The sequence below is a fragment of the Dermacentor andersoni genome, chromosome 10, assembly GCF_023375885.2.
Source record: "Dermacentor andersoni chromosome 10, qqDerAnde1_hic_scaffold, whole genome shotgun sequence".
NCBI classification, from domain to species: Eukaryota; Metazoa; Arthropoda; class Arachnida; order Ixodida; family Ixodidae; genus Dermacentor; species Dermacentor andersoni.
Window position 1 is genome coordinate 52127137 of NC_092823.1, and position 18402 is coordinate 52145538.

Genomic DNA, 18402 nt, shown 5'->3' on the forward strand with positions numbered 1-18402 from the left:
AGGTAAGAATTTATTAGCCGTGGCAAGGTATTTGCGACCATTTGATGGCCGTAATTTGTCCTCGAGAAGGGTATGAGCCATTTTTCATGGCTGCGCGTCTCATATGTGGGTGTATTGTCTTTTAAGTTTGCTATATTTGTAATTAAGTTGCTTCTATTTTTTACCTGAAAGTAGTAGGCGCGTAGGAGGGTTTGTTTGTAGAGATGATGACTTTTTGTTATGTTGTACTTGGTAAAAAGATTCTCAGTGTGTGAGTTGTAGGGCACATTTGCGATAGCGCGTATTATCTTTTTTTGCATCAATAGTATTGTAGAGTGATTGGAAGCTGATGTCGTACGTGCCCCATACAAGATGGCAGTAATTTACTTGCGAAGCAAACAGTGCATTATAAATGATCAATTTAGCTGACATTGGTAAAAGGGCCCCATTTGCGCAGAAGGTCCGACAGATTTTCGGCACTACTGTGGGCCGATCGGATGCCGACACAAAAAAAAAAGCTCACCGACCACTGCCAACACGAAGGCGAGTGCTATACTCCGAACATTGGACATGTCTTGGCGCTGTGCGAACACGCTGTAGTAGCGACATGGCCGAAGCAGCAGGTTGTCGGAGCGGACATACCATTTCCTCAAGGACAACTCCATTTCAGTGCTGCTTGCTTTGGCCTCCGAAAGACATGCTGAGGCACCAGTAGTTTCAGTCTGTGTAGTGCACAGAACACAGTACAAATTATAAGCACATCACTGTCCCATAGCACAAAGGTGATCCATCCAGAACTACGTGAGAATGCAAAGTTTTCACTTAAAGGGACACTAAAGCGAAACAATAGATCAGTTTAGACAAATGAAGCATTGTTTGAGAAGCCTGCAGGCAGTCATTTCAAAAAATAGTTTGATTATTAGATGAGAAAATGAAGGTCCAAGTATCAGTATTTGAATTTCGCGCCGAAACCCCAGCGCCGGTACGTCAGCGTGACATCAGGGATTCCAACGTATGTTTTCGCATTTGGGCCGCGTTGGCTAAATAAAGGTTCCCGAAACTTTCCATGTTTAATATTTGGTTCTTTTAGAACAGAATGTAGTCAATCTGTACCGCTACATATAATTAGCAGGCACTAGAAGATGCCATCAAAATCCAAGACGTCACAGCCCCCAGGTGCGGGAGCTTAAGTAGGCGTCGCCACTCGCATTTCGTTCTTGCGCTTTTTCTGGCTTACCAAACGTCTTATCGTTCTAAGAGTGGTGTTTTTGGTGTTGTAGAACGGTAATTTACTGACGCAGAAGAAATCATTTTTCACTTTAGTGTCCCTTTAAGGTGAAAATGATGGACAGGCAGAAAGGGCAGGAAGATATTGCAGTTAAAGTCTCACACAAATCGCCGGACAGCACCTACATAGTTAATAACTTATTTATGTGAAACATGACATAAATTACGGCAGAACTCGCCTCATGATTACTGTCGATGATAATGCGAATAACAATCAAGCAATCTAGCGAAATGCCATGTTCTCAAAGTCACGTTTTTTACCACGCGTAGCGGTAATTCTGAGATTTTTGTTGCCCACGCTATGTACCACAAACTCCGATATCGTCCCACTTAGCTATGGCTTTCGTTGCCAAGAACGGCCATGAGCATGGAGGCATGACGACTGTTGTATGATGCTGACAGAGCGACTATGGAATGACTAAGGAATGATATCCATGGAACGATAAATGCGTATAATGACGATGACTTGACAACATTGAGATGTCGATTCTTAAATTATGATGATGGTACGACGACATCATCATCATCATCATCATAGCCAGGCTTATGATGATGATGATGATGATGATGATGATGATGATGATGACGACGACGGCGACAACGCGATGACGCCGACCTTAGGATAATTTGATGACGATGATGGTGTGACGTCAACCGCATGAAGAAACGGGAATGAGGACGATGGAACGATCAAGACGGCATGACGACGGCTGTATGACAAGGGATGCATGATAGCGTTTGTGTGACGATGCAGCGATGACGACGATGGCATGAAAATGGAGGCATAATCAGGTATAAATGACGAGAGCACGATTACGATAGAATGACAAACAAGGGATGGCGTCGATGGATCGAAGAAGGTGGTATGACAACCATGGGATGACGATACTTAGGTGACGATGATGGCGAAACAACATCGGGACAACGATGGCGTGATGATAATGGTATGACGAGTCCGGCATGAGGATACTCTTACATCAATGTTACTATGTTGACGACGGAATGACTATTACGTATTGCGTCCCGACGACGGTATGACAACGCGGGCATGCAGACGATACAGTGACGACGATTGTATTACCACGGCGGCACTACGACGACGATCTGACATTGATGGCAAAATAGCGGCTGTCTGACGATGACTGCGTGACAAGGGCGGCATAATCACGAGTGAATGACGAGAGTATGAACCACGAAGAAACGTTTACGTCGGTGAAATGATGAAGGTGGAAAAGCGATGTCGGCATGATGTCAATGGGATGAGATAACTAAAGTGCTGACAATGATAAAACAACCGCGTTACGACGACGATGGCATGACAACTGTGTGACCACAATGACGACGACTCAACTATACCGACGGCCTCAGGACTCTGAATACACACCTGTTGGCACATGCTATTAGATATCTCGGAAGAAGTCGTGACGACGATAGCATGACCAGTGTCGGATGACAAAAGTGGAATGACGGCGATGCGACGACCACAAAAGCATCACGGCCACGAGCCCACACCTAGTGGTCCGAGCGATTAGACAACTTCATCCACTAGGTAGGCATAGAATGCGTGACGATGACGACATAGCGAGGGCAAGATATCACGAAGCTGATCACACGGTTGGCGTGAGATTAGACAGACAGACAGACAAACAGGCAAGGAATTCGAAGCAAATTATATAGGTATTTGAAGAATCCACATTGGCAAACACAACAACGTATCATGCTGGGGACCGGTCTTTATTAACATTAGCTTTACGACGTAACTACAGATGTTTCCTACACTTTGAGTAGAGTCTTGGTGCAACATTGTGCAACAAAAAACTTGTTAGCAAAATTACAATAAGAACAAGGTGGACGCATGATAATACATACATACATATTATATATATATATATATATATATATATATATATATATATATATATATATATATATATATATATATATATATATATATATATATATAGAGAGAGAGAGAGAGAGAGAGAGAGAGAGAGAACAGGTGACGCGCACGGCCAAGGACAAACCTATCATCGCCTGTGCGCGTTGCCTGTCTTGGCATTGAGTCGGAACGATGCGGATTCCTTAATAGTAACAGCAGACTGTAATGAGTGTAATTCCGAATATTTCACAAATGTTTTCCTGATCATGGGGGATCCATTTCACTTAAACGTGAAATGCATCCTCATCCATTCGACATTCGAAATCCATTCCTCATCTTTTGCAGGAAAGTGCAGGTAAAACAAAACTTTCCATGAAATACTACGACCACACGGGCTTACGCATCGCCTATAGCGTAAGGATGTTTTACGGTCTAGAAATATTAAGTCATCGCGATGATTTTGTTAATAGTAAACTTCAGCCATATTAGAACTTTACAACACTCACAACCCTGAGAAAAACTCGCAGACACTAAATATACCGTATCGTAGGTGTGTTCAGATTACTAATTACTGTTGGACTGTTCTCCTACTCCTGCTTTGTTGTGACGTAGAAAGCAATCTGGGTGTCACCGTTGCGGATAAACTAAATGTCATACTTGACGAACATCAAGAGATAAAAAATGTTAGAAAGATACGCGATGCTACCTTTTGAGAATCGAATCAGAAGCTTACAAAATTGGACAAGGTCTTGGAGTTAACCAAAGTGAATGAATTAAAGACACAAAACGGAAAGAGACGGTACAACATTTGGAACAAGTTTTGTTAACTGAAAATAAACAGCTTGTTGACTTCGAAGACCGAGTTCGCTGAAGCAACCTTTTAGTTTTCGGTATTAAGTAATCTCCGGACGAAAAAAGCCAGGATCTTGAAAATAAAGTTGTCCGCAAAGCTTACCATCGAAAGCTTAGCGTTAGTGTCAGTTCACTCGATGGTATTAATGGGATTGGTAGGCCAGGAAAAAATAAGACCTGTGATTGTGCCTCTGTACAAGTATAATGAAAAGACATGGCTGTTTCTCGCAACTTAAGGGTACTGGCATATCCATTTCCAACAATTATTCTCAAGAAAGCTTGCAGATAAATAAATTGTGGCAGTTTAGATTAGACGAGAGTCTTCTAGATTACAAACTGAAACTTGTTCACCACAAGCTCGTTATGAACGGTGACGTCTATGCAAGGGACAATTCCAAGACCTGTAAAGTGTCGATCCGTAGGAATACTACATCAAATGACTGAAGCTGTTGTACTAAAAAGGAGCCTGCGCAGAAGGTTATTCGTATTGTTTGTTTGAATGCGCAGAGTGTGTGCAATAAACCAGAATGGCTTTAATGCATTTCGCCGTCATATGACCTTCATATAGCCGCCATCAAAGAAACGTGCCTTCATGCTGATATACCAGATAGCTGCGTAATCCCACCTTCATATTGTTGTTATTGGAAAGATCGTAACACAAAAGGAGGCGGTACTGCGATTCTTGCAAAGTGCGGATTCCTATCCTTTCAGCTGCGAGAAGTTTATAACGATCACGAAAGCGTGTTTGCAAAGTCGTGTTCAGCGGTAACACTGTCACTATTGTGGAAGTGTACAGGACACCTGGATCCGCACCATAATTCTTGTTAGAACTCTACAGTTACTTAGAAAAACACCGCGATCAAAATATAATTGTCGGTGGAGATTTGTACTAACTGAACCGAAATGAAGAGCGGTTCGGTTGATGTCCACAGTTCTGAAGTGTTTGACATAACGCTTGCATATAGCCTGAATTAAATGTTCCTTATCCAACCGCGTGTACCGGATTATGCTTCCTCAATTTAAGACCTTTTATTGTGCTCAAACCACACTCAGGATCGCGTAACGCAGAGTGCTTCACTTGCCACACACTCCATGGGCGATACTCAGTCACTGAAGATGACAAGGGGTTCATTGAAGAGCGGCACATGCCCAGTGCATTCATGGTTCAGCTCTGTAAAGCGTTGGCATGAAAACTGTTCATTGAACCCACACAGTGCATTTGTGGCACAGCCCGCTGGTGAGTCGGGTTGCTGTCCTTGAGAAACCCTTGTGAAGTGGGTTCGATTCCATTAAGCAACTAAAAAAATTCCAGAGATCTTTTTTCGTCTTTGTAGGACGGCACATTGTCAGTGGCGCATACCTAGTTAGGCAGTTTGACGTTAGAGATGTTTATTGAACAGCGGCACGCACCTATGGGGGCACACCCAATGACCAAAGGGTTGCAAGGTGGGCTTGTTCGTAATGTATCTTCAACGGGTGTATGGTAGCGCGATCAAAATACGGGACAAAAGAAGACACACAGGGACACACACAAAGCGCTGTGTGTGTCCCTGTGTGTCTGCGTGTCTGAGCGGCCCATACCCAGTGCTCTAAGTTGGCGTCCAATAGTTCCCCTTCGAACAGCGACATCTACCCGATTCCGCATCCACAGTGACCCGTGTCGGCGTGAAAGAGGTTCGCTGGAGAGCGGCACGTATGCTCAAAGGGGCACATACTATCGGACGAACTTGAGACACTCAGCAGGGTTCGAGCCCTGTCACCTCAGCGCAGCTGCCCGATTGGCTAAACATTCGACCACGCACTACCAAGTGACCCAGGTAAGCAGGAAAATGGCTAAATACAAACACACATACAACAAACAGATAGACACATAGTCCCCGGAAAATGCGTATAATACCCAAAGAATGCTAACGCATTAAAAAATTACGCAGAACGGACCTCATGATCATATGATTGTTGACGGTAACGCGATTAGCTTTCAAACAATGAAGCGACAAAGTATATTGCTGAATCATGTTCATTTCAAATCTGCAGTTTTAATCAGGTACTTCTGTTGCTTCTGCTATAAGCGGCTTAGGCTGTATCCGGTGTCGGATGACTTATGGCACTCGCTTTCCAAGGTCGTCCATGAACATGACGATGTCTCTGTGACGGAGATGGAGTGACGAAGAAGGAACGAAGTCTATGGAACGACAAAGGCAGTATGGCCACGACAACATGGCAACCGGATGACGATCCTGAAATGAGGACAATGGCATAACGACAAACGAATGACCAATCTGTAATGACGACGATGGCACGACCACAGCATGAACACAATGTGACGACGAACACATGATGGGGAGACGAAAACGGCGGGACGATGATGCCATGACGACAGTCTGATGAAGAAGCTGCAATGACGACGACGGAATGGCCACGACAGCATCATGACCGCGAGCAAATTCCTTCTGGCCCAACCTGGTAGACAACTTTGGCTGCTGTGTCGAGCTAAGATTAGACAGACAGACAGACAGACAGACAGACAGACAGACAGACAGACAGACAGACAGACAGACAGACAGACAGACAGACAGACAGACAGACTCAAATCATCCATTGAAGGCAGATAATGCTAAATACAATGATATTTAAATATTGGCACGTGTACGCGTTCATCCTTCTCTGATGACCGTTTTTCAGCACTAACAAACCTTAACCATTATTGCTCAGCGCAGAACGTGCCTGCATGTATCGGAAGTTTCTTGAATCGATAGTTCTAGTTTTCTGTCGCAACCGAACCTTGTGTAATCTGATTGCATGTGCGACGCGAACTGCGTAGTACTTTCTGGAAGGCACGCGGGCCCCATCGATTACGCTGGAATCTTCGACAAATCATGTATAAAAGCCGACGCGCTCGATTTGCTCATGAGATTTCAATGATCGCCGACAGCGTTCGCCGCTATCGTTGTGCTTCGAGTGTTACCTGCTATTGTGTTACCTGAGTATTACAGTTTTGTTACTGTGTTCTTCAACATCACTACAACGCGACAATATAGATATCGTCTGTCTGCTCTCCTTGCCTATATGATCATGATGTTCTTGCATGGTAAGGATACGGTCTTTGTTCCTGAAAGATGCTGTGTTGCCACGATAAATCTCTTAGTTGAAATGGCCAAACAAGCCGAAGCGTCACCTGCTCTGTTTGAATTGTATAAGATCCAAGTCTCGCCTACAGTCAGTAAACGCTGTTATACTTGTTCGCGGGGCTGAGCTGTCCTTACCTGGCACGAACTTGGTCTGGTGAGATTGTCGCAATGCCGGAGCTTTACTATTTTATTCTATTAGCATCAACCTTTCTTTAATGTGTGTGAGGGAGGGAGTACAGCGCATTCGTGCGCGTTAACTAGTACGCGCATATTCGTAAATTGCAAAGTTACAAACTCGCGTATATTTCAGGCCTTTCTTGCGGCAATGAAAAAGTGTGAAACGACGTGTGCGAATTTCAACACCCAAAGCCTACAGACCAAGTACGCGTTTCTTCACAGCTTACGTAAAGGTGAGTTGCAGACAGTAATAATTCGGGAGAAGATCTCTGAACCTATTTGTTATATTTTTTTCGCCCACCTAGCACAGATGTATTCGTGTGACCTCGCAAAGATACTAAAACCAGTTACAATGAGACACTTTCTCAAGGTCGTCCTTTCTATAAAGAGCGAGCTACCCTATACCATACTACATCGGCTTGCAGAAGAAAGCCTAATAGCCCCCCCCCCCCGAACCGCACTGCAACGTCCAAGCAGTGGGAGATAGTGCTGACAAGCTCGACATTAGAAGATCAGCGAAAGCTAAGCGCCTAAGCCGAAAGTTCTGCCACCGCTGCTGGAGCCCTTGTTTGAGAGTTCCTCCCCCCCCCCATGGTGTCCATCCCAGCAGTGCCGATTCGAATAATTTCTATCTCTGTCTATCTCTTTTCTTAAAGGCATGAATAAGCATTTCATTTTTTTTCTTAGCATCTTCAGAAATAATCGCGTTGTCTGAGAGTCCAATTGGCTAAAATCAGGTCGTGTGGTAGAAAAATCTTCTGTGAGTTGCTGTTACCACAATCACTCTTTCACGAATATATGCCACGCTCTTGAGGAGAAGAGCTTGTGCAACAAAATTAGAAAGGTTTAAGGATTTAGGAAATCGCAACAAATGTATTATGGAACAAGTTTAAATATGATAATTTCAAATGTTGTGTGTACAAAGACAACATAATGTTGTATGACCAACTTCGTCCACACGTTTTGCTGTATTCAGTGGTATAATTTTTACATCGAAGCTGTTTATGGCTAGGCTTCCGTGCATTTTTCTTCTGCAGTCATCAAAAACTAGCATTACAATGAATTGCTCATATCGCCCTAAGCAAGCATGTATGTGCGTACCTTTCGTCACTATGACCACCGAGCAAGACGATAAACGTGTTCGTACCTTTGTTCAAAATTCTCTCACCTCTGTGCAGTGTGCTAAAGAGCTTCGCTGGTCATCCACCTTCACAGAGTAGAATGGCTCATGACTTTTTCTGTACCTACAGGCAAAATCTAAACGCGTGCCTCTTGCCAGTTCGTCCACGCCGAGGTGTGTCCCATCCTCAGAGTTGCACTCTAGCAAAATCAGCACACCGCATTATTATTGATTAACATGACATCAAGATAATAAGCAAACAGTTTCTTTAACGCCATGGAAACGTTCTTATTTATTTATTTATTTATTTTATTTATTTATTTATTTACTTCTTTGTTTATTGAAGCAAAACATTAACGAAAAAACGCAGTTTTGCCCATAGGCAAACCATTTGATAGCGAAAGCAAGGCGTTAGACAACTACGTACGAAGCAAGGTTCGTATACTTACTGGACGTGTAAATTGAATAAACATTCGCTTACTAATTAAATTACCAACCATGGCGCCATGCGCGCACAGGTGTGATGAAGAGTGCCGTCAGAGGTGAGCGAACGCTTCGGGCTGCCTCTCGCTTTCAACGCGCCTCGGCAACTTAGCATTACGCTACTTCCAACGGTAAGCGCGTGGTAAGATCGCGCACATCAAGGCACTAGCAAATCTTGGTTTGCCTAGCCTTGGATCCACCGCATATTATATCCATGATAACGCACTCAGGTCACATATATTGACACGTGTGCTTGTTTATATTTCTGACATTACGTGACCGAACCTACCCTGCGACGTTCGTTGTCCTCCAACGGTGCTCGCTAGACGTATTTCTAGGCATTGACTTACTAAACTAACAGGGCGCAATCACGGACCTGAGGTCTAAGTCGATAACGATCCCCAGAGACAAAGCGATACCGCCGGAGAGGACTTCCAGTCAGCGCGTCTTGAGTGTACTTAAGGACTAAGTCAGCATTCCGCCTCGCACCAGCATCATAATATTTGCCGGGGCAGAAACAGCTGAAAACATGGAAGCCATCGTCGAGGACGACCGATACTTGCTACTCGACCGTAAAATCCGCATCGCAAGGGTTATTTCCCAGTCACGCGGAGGAAAAGCGGTGCTCGTGGTGACGAATTTTCGCCACGAGTATAAACAGCTGAACAAGGGCACGAAGGTCGCATACGTTCAGAAAGCTGCAGCCATCAGCGATGCACTAGGCCTCTCCTATTGTACCGAATCTACAACGAGGGTGCATGTCCCTGATCCAACCTTCGATATTAATCTGAGTCTTCCCAGGGATAAACAAGAACAGCTCAAGAGGCTCCTCCAGGAATTCGGGGACTGTTTTTCGTCGTCATCGAGGATACGGCAAACACCCGTTACAAAGCATCGTTTAATAACTGAGTAATCCATTCGACCACTCCACCAAAATCCTTATCGAGTTTTTATAAGAGAGAGAGAGAGCGAGGCCACAAAGCAACAAGTCGACCAAATGCTACGCGACATCATCTAGTCGTCGCAAAAAACGTGGGCATCTCCTGTAGTCTTGGTGAAGAAAAAGGACGGAACCCTACGCTTCTGCGTCAATTATCGTCGACTGAACAAAGTCACTAAGAAGGACGTGTACCCCCTCCCATGGATAGACGACGAATTGAATCGGCTCTGCAACGCTAAATACTTCTCGACAATGGACCTCAAGTCTGGCTACTGGCAAAATGAAGTCGACGAGCGGGATAGCGAAAAGACCGCCTTTATCACGCCAGACGGCCCCTATGAGATCAAGGTCATGCCATTCGAAGTGTGCTCGGCCCCTACAACGTTCCAGTGCGTCATGGACACGGTTTGCAGGACTGAAGTGGCAGACTTAGCTTCTTTACTCGGATTACGACGCCGTTATTTCTGCAAGTTTCGAGGAGCACTTGAGAGGCCTTGAAACAGTTCTAGAGACAATAAAGTCTTCCGGACTCACTTTGAAATCGGGAAAGTGGCACTTTACATGCGAAGAGCTGCTGTTGCTGGCCCACATCATCAGCAAGTCGGCAGTACGTCCCGACCCGCAGAAGACACCTGTCATCCGAAAGTTCCAGCAGCCCGTCGACAAAAAGGCATCGTATAGATTCCCTGGCATGTGCGCTTACTGAAGGTTCTCTGCCAAGGACCTTACATGCATCGCTGAGCCGCTGACACATCTGACTAAATCCGATGTCGAGTTGAAGTGGGAAACGCCGCAGGCAGACGGATTTCAAGAACTAAAACGATGCATGCAGTCGCCACCGGCATTTGCATACTTCAACGAGTACGCCGATACAGAAATCCGCACTGACGCCAGTAGCCTAGGCTTCGATGCCGTCCTAGTCCAGGGGAAAGACTGACTTCAACGGGTGATAGCTTACGCTAGTCGGTCGCTCTGAAAAGCGTAAGGCAATTATTCTACGACCGTAAAGGAACGCCTCGCCATCATATGGGCTACAGTAAAATTCCTCCCTTACCTAATAGCAGCCCGTTCAAAGTAGTAAGCAACCATCACGTGTTCTTTGCTGGGGAACTTAAAGGACCTTTCAGGACGCCCAGCATGGTGGAGCCTCAGACTGTAAGAATTATTTTCAATTCAGCGCAATTCACAAGTGCGGACGAACACACTCTGATGCCGACTGCCTGTCCCGCGCTCCCGTGCACCCGCCCCACTAGGATGGCCAAGACGAGGACTCCTTTTATAGGAATAATAAGCACAGACGAATTTGTCGAGCAGCAACGGGCGGATCCGGAGCTAAAAAGCCTTGATGAGTACTTGGAAGCAAGATCGACCTTCTCCCGAGGGTATTTATGTGCAGACTGTCTTCGTTCTTTTTTACAAAACACGACGTCCTGGTGAAGAACTTTTCCCCAGCCCGCGCAAACTAACTTTGTCCGCAGCACTCCGGTCAGAAGTGCTGCCCGCCCTGCACGATGATAAAGCAGCCGGGTACCGCAAATTTTTCCGTACGCTCGCAAGAATACAAGAGAACTATTGGCCGCGCTCCTCGCCGTCCTTAAGTCAAGACATGCCGAGACTGCCAGTGACGCAAGACACCACTGACAAGGCCTGCGGGATTACTGCAGCCGATAGAGCCTCCTTGCCGACCGTTTCAGCATATCAGGATAAATTTGTTGGGACCCTGAATGAGAGGCACAGCTGTCCAGCTTAGCCCTCGACGACCACCTCCAGCTGATCCAGAGAGCTGAGAAGATGGCAAGAGCTAGTGGAGCCCTGGACTAGGGGCCCCGACCATTCACGATTATTATTTTTATTTGAATAAAGTCTATCTATCTATCTATCTATCTATCTATCTATCTATCTATCTATCTATCTATCTATCTATCTATCTATCTATCTATCTATCTATCTATCTATCTATCTATCTATCTATCTATCTATCTATCTATCTATCTATCTATCGATGCAGTGATGGCGTGGAAGTATCGAGTAAGGCCAGCTTAGGACCCTTACGCAATTCGTCACGGCCACCAAGGAGGGAAGGGATAAATTCTTCAATTCCGAGGTATCGCAAGATATATGCCAAGGATTGGCATAATAGCTTAGTTTGAAGATCATGTGAATAATCTTGTTATTCAATCTATCGGGCTGTCTTCAGTTAGCCGGCGGCGTGTTAACCTCAGGTCAGAGCATTCCCGATGGAAGTGCTCCTGTGAACAACACTTTCGAGCCAGCTCCCCAGAAAATACAATTTTCTTCTTACTTTACAGCGCTGCGCCAATTGAGCTCGAGGGCATTGGGTAACGTGGGGATGTCTGAGTATTTGTGCCCTTGTAATTATCTTCGGCTTTGTCTGCGACTTTCGATTCACTTTTCTGGTAGTGTTCAGCCAGTTGACGCGGTTTATTGAACCAATCAATTGATTAAGCACATTTCTTTGCCGGTATCGTGCGCAGGATGTATTTCTGCTGCGTGGATCCGTGTCCATTACTGACTGATGCATCTGTCTTTTTCTAGCGTCACTGTGAGGATGGCGCAAGCGAAGATGAATACAGGTAAGCGAACTGCGCAAGTGATTTTGACTTGCTTCTGCTTCTATCATAATTGCCGTTGCGATATTTTAGTACTTGTCAGGCCCAATTCTATACCTGCGAGAACCTTCTTTAAAAAGCACTACAATTACATTACCACTATTTCTACGTGATCTACAACAGTTCAATGCACTGGCACATGTACAATAGCGCCATCAGCGGATCGTAATGTACTGAGTCCCCCCCCCCCCAAGAAATTGGACAGCTTCCCCAAAAGGCGAAGCATTGTAAATGATAGCAAGGTTCAATAGCAGCGCCGGAGGCGGTACTGTACAGGCACCCCGCGCTGGCGTAGCCAGGAGCGCTACGACCGGCGTTGGAGGCGTCGCACACTTCAACGGCGCAAACGATGAGATCGAAGAAACCGTCGGCCCTTGTGACTTGAAGTTGTGAGGGACTCTGCCTTGCGGCTACTTGCTAATCCAAAGCACTCCTATAGTGAAGAAAGCTAGCCTGACCTCCGCGGCTCTCAAGAAGATCACATTGGAACTTTTGCATTGCGCATACGCTGACCGAATCCATGTTTACACGGATGGTTCCGTCTCGGAAAATTCGACGGGCGCCATTGTTATACCATCATCGGTCGTCATCAAGCTTAAGACTTCACACGTAACATCTACTGGTTACGAACTGGCTGCTCTTCGCGCTGCTGTCGAATACATCGAAAAAGAACCGCCCAACAAATGGACGATATTTGTGATTCTAAAGCAGCCCTCCAGATCTGGCGAGGTTTATGACGAGGCAATTATGAACAGCTGGGGTCTAAAATCAACGAAACTTGCCATTGCATTTCTGAACGAGGACATGATATCTTTCAGTGGCAGCCGGGACATTGTGGCATCGTTGGAAACCACCTCGCCGATGACGCTGCCCGACGTGCCCAGGGTGGCGCACCGACACTCCTTATATCTTTATCGAGAGTAGACGCTGCAAGAGAGCTTCGCCGTCTTGCTCGTGCAATCACATTACGTTACTGGCATTCACCGCAGAAGTGTTGTTTATACAGCCTCGACCCATCCCTAAAGCTTAAATTACCAGGAAAGCTTTCACGACGTGACGCAACACTTCTGTGTCGGCTGTGGGTAGGAGTGGCATTCACGAACTCCTACAGCTATCGTATTGGAATACGATAGCTGTAGGAGTTGCACCCCCTAATGACATCTAACTGCGGTATGTTCAGCGACGTACTAATTTCGTTCTGATTTTTTCCGACTGCTAAAGAAACCCCACGAAATATGAAAAATACCACGTGACTGCACTTCCACACGCATCATAAAGCAGCACCCTTAAATAAGCTGATTAAAAGGAACGGCTTTGCCTGTCCCAAACCCGAAGAGAGAGCGCATCACCTTGATCATGGTACGGAAGGAGCACCAACGGCAGGTTTCGCGCCTTCGCAGCTATTCCTTGCTGTCATTTCTACGCCACACTTAATGTGCGTATCTCGAGTCCCTTGATAACACGGTCGAAGCGCCGCTCTGACCATCGCATCGAAAGAGTGCGCGCGCAGCTATATTTTACGCCAGAAACTTGGTTCGGATCAAACCCAAATTAAAGTGCCGGTTTTATTTTTCATGAAAGTGTATACGTGCTGCACAGTTTCATATGGCAAAAAATAAAAGCGAAATAAACAGACCGAGAAGTGACCCACGTGTAAAGAATAGCAAAAGTGATGCATTTAAAGAAGTAACGGTACCACTTCTAAATGACCCGAATTGGCAATGGGGACGTCTGCGCAAAAAAAAAAAAAAATTCGATGTTAGTGTGCCCTTACTATCTTTGAATTCGTAAGCGCCGTTGAACACCACCTGCCGCCTAGAAGACGTATTTGAACAGGTGCTCTTTTGCAGCTACGCAGTACTGAGTCCGCTTTGTCACATCTTCAGTGGCTTTCTTGATGACCGACGCTGGAATTCTACGGCAGACATACGTCATCCTTGCCTTGAGCTCATCTGACATGGTCGTCTCGATCATTTAAACGTGATATTTCACATAATTCCAGAGAAAGAAATCGAGCAGAGTGAGGTCAGGTGACCTAGTCGGACAATTTACAGGCCCGTGCATTCCAATCTATTGCGCATGAGAAGTCGCTTCCTGCTAGTTCCGTGCTCAGCTGCTGCTCTGTGCTGAGGCCCTATCTTGCTGAAACCACAGGAGTGCAAGAAGTGACCGCGGAATTTCGCTAGGAAACTTATCCACCCCTCCATCAACAATTTCGTCCACGTAACGCTGTCCAGTCAGTGTGTGATTGAAGAAGGTGGGACCGATTACAGCACCGGCGTAAATTCCGCACCACAGATTGAACGACCACTGGCACTGGTGCCGAGTGCGCTTTGCCCAGTGTAGATTGGAGTCACTCCAATAGTGTGCATTATGCTAATTAACCTGGGCGTTTCTGCAAAATTTGGCTTCATCTGTGCACAAGATGCTGCTCAAAAAGTCCGGTGACTCATCGGCTTTTGCGAGGACCCAGTTCGAGAAATCTACACGATGCTGCAAGTCCCTATGTTCCAAGCATTGGTGCTGGTTTAGGTGGTACGGGTGAAAGGCCGGGTCATTCAGGAACCTCGTAATTCTCCTTCTTCACACTTCGCTCCGTTTGCAACGTGCCGCACGAGACAGGTTGTCCATGCCAGCCAGTATATCGCGAAATAAAACACGCATAGAGTTGCGCTCAAATTTCACATTAGGAAGTATCGTAATCGCCGATGAATTTTTTTTTTTACTAACGGGCAGTCTCTTCATGAAGCTTCAAGGTCTTTTTCGTAGTTGGAACATTTCAAAGCATTACAACGGCTGAATTCTGCATTGTGTGGGTGTGCACACAGGCGGCAAACTACAGTCACATAAACAATTTTCTGTCATTTACGACACTGGAGTATTCCTGGTATAAATGAACAAACTACATAATGAAAATGACGCACCCTTACGTGCGATGGTAAAGTGTCGTCACTCAATACAGCCTTCGCGCAACGCGAACTGCGCATACGCAAAACCTGGACAAGGTCAACACGTGTTCTAACTGGCTTGATCAATGTCGGAAGGTCGCTACAAGGAATGGCAATGTCCACATTCTAGACTGCCCCAATCACCAAATCTTTCTGTAGTTATCCTGGAGTAGACTAATTGCTGCCTATGTACCCTGGACCCTTTGTTTCCGTTGCAAATCTGAACTAGGCTATCTAGCGGCGACTCCACATTGCTCTACCGCTTGTGGCTGGATGTTCCATTTCCAAACGTTTATTTTTACCCTCTTTCAATAGTAAATTCACCGACGTGCAGCATTTGTGGATCGGAGAAACTATCGAATTGTTGCTGCACCGTGGGCAGCACCGTCCTCAGCGCCACTAGCGTACCCAGTGACCCAGTGACCCAGTACACCCGCACCTCGATATTTTGTTGGTCCTGCAACATTGTAGCCTGAAACTTGATGTAATAAGGCCATGAGTGCTGAACTAGCGCGTCAATCAGAGTTTTCATTGCCTCCGCTGAGGCTGTGTAGACTGTAGTGCTGCTGTAGATCTTGTGTCACTCTACAAGGAAAAATAGCGCTTTAAAGGCCGGCTATATTGCTCGCAGTTCAAGAGATCTTGTCCTCGTGCATGGTGGCAGATGTCATAGCTGCTGGTCAGTACCAAATGGAGCCTTGCAGGCGAGGACGGCTATGTGGAGCATTGGGTGCAAGGACGCGTATGTAATACCACCCCAGAATGTCGGTCAGTCTGCGTGGCTCTATTTGTTGATTCTCCGTGGTCGTAATGTCGCTGTCGTCTAGGCCGTTTACTGTGCACGCCCCCCCCCCCCCCCCGACCTCCCTCTCACTCCTTTTTCCTCTTTGTATACCTGTTTTCCCTGATCCCCTTACCCCCAGGTGGCAAACCGGACGCTCTTCTGGTCGACCTGCCTTCCATTTCTCTCCTTGTAATGTCTATTCCTCTCCACGTGCATAAATGTCATTAATGGGGCTGCATGCAACTTACCAATGTCGTTTAGTGGACTTCTATCATTAGTTTACAGCTTTGCATTCTTTACTTACCTTGAAAAATTGTGCACTGTGTTAACTAAATTTGCTGTCTCATACCTAAATAGTAGTTACAATTGCTTTACAGGATAAATTACGCCCTAAAGACGTTCAAGGCGTTTTATACTGCGTTCGGCTGCACGGAAGGACAAACGATGAGAAAACCTGACACCTGCAAAATTCTTCCGCAGACTCTCAGCGCTGGCGCACAATCTCCTTGAGGTGAAGGGTGCCCACAGCGATGCACGTCTTAAGTAGAAAGTGCTGGCCTTCAGAAGCCATCGTCATATAATCCATGTAACAAGGGCAATTTGTTCGTTTTATTTTTGTTTTTGAGTGAGTTCGTACTAAAGATCAATAGACACCATTCAATGGAAGCGGGAAAGTGTCTTGGCGAACATTTGCAGGATCTATTAGCTATGGCAGAGGCACGCGGCACGTATAAAGAAGGGCATTTTGCACTGCTCAACCCTTGCGTGGAGTCTTGTACACGTCGAAAATTTCAACACGTGTAGTGAATGAACTTATATGTTTACAGTCCACTTTCATCTTTTAAGCCATGTGGCCCACTTCAGTGATCCCTGCGGCTTTCAACTCAGTCACACCGACAGCAGCAGGTTGTCGGAGCGGAAACCACCATTTTCTCAAGGACAACTTCTCCGCGTCAATACTACTTGCTTTGATCTTCGAAAGGTATGCTGAGGTGCAAGTAATTTCAGAGTATGTGTAGTGCACAAAACACAATACAAATTATAAAGCATTATCACTGCGCCATAGCACAATGGTTGGTGCACCCAGATTTTAGCTGAACTTTGCCGCAGGGACATGTGTTCTGTTTCAGTAGGAGTGCTTTTTTTCTCTCCACTACTTTTTCTGCGTTTCATTTTCCCTTACCCTTCCCTTAGTGCAGGGTATAAAACCAAAATATTTTCGGGTTAAGCGCCCTGTCTTTCCCAATGCGTTTCTCTCTCTCTCCACCTCTATCTATCTCTCAGAGGGTGTGGTGGGCAATATTTACTTTTTATTTCTCGTAGTGCGAGGCTGAGACTTCGGTTGGGAAGTGGGCTGATGATGACGACAGGAAAATTGCGACAATTACGTATTAGAAAGAACGGACTCACAGGCCAACACAGTTGCGAGCTTTTTTACTGCTGACGTAGCACAATATCTTGCGCCAAATTCCCAATGCTTTTCGTTCGTGGGAGTTGTTTTCTATCCACCGGCCACCTTCACTAATAATATGCCGAACGCCGCAATCATCCTGGTAAAACTTTGTGAATATAGGCCATGGACAAGAATTCGGTTAGCGAGTTTAGGCGAACTGGTAAGGCGCATACGATTCTGACTAATTGGCACTGTTTTTGCTTCATGTCCCTTCCTGGTGAAAGAAAAAATTAAGGCGTTTATTTAAATGCATACACAAGGGATTTATAAATTTTATTTCACTAGCGAAACGGTAGAAATCACTGTAAAATAAGTGTAAAATAAGCTACGCATCCATGTAACTAACGTCCCTGGCACGATGATATTGTGCGAAAATTCTACGAGGACATCGAAATAGCCCTTGCAGGTATCAACGCCATTCCTGTTTTACACGCACGTACGGTTTAGACAGCGCACACTCCTCGACAGGTGTTAACCTTGCCCGTGGTAACAGTCAAGCCAAATTAAAGTTCTTTTTACTAGGGGCCTTGGCAGTTATAGCAGCAACACGCACACGCTGCAGTGGAGCACATTATATATATATATATATATATATATATATATATATATATATATATATATATATATATATATATATATATATATATATATATATATATATATATATGACATGTGAGCACTTTCGAAACTCATTACGTCTTGTCCAAACAGCGCGAGCAGTGCGTAGGGTGTTTGTACTAAA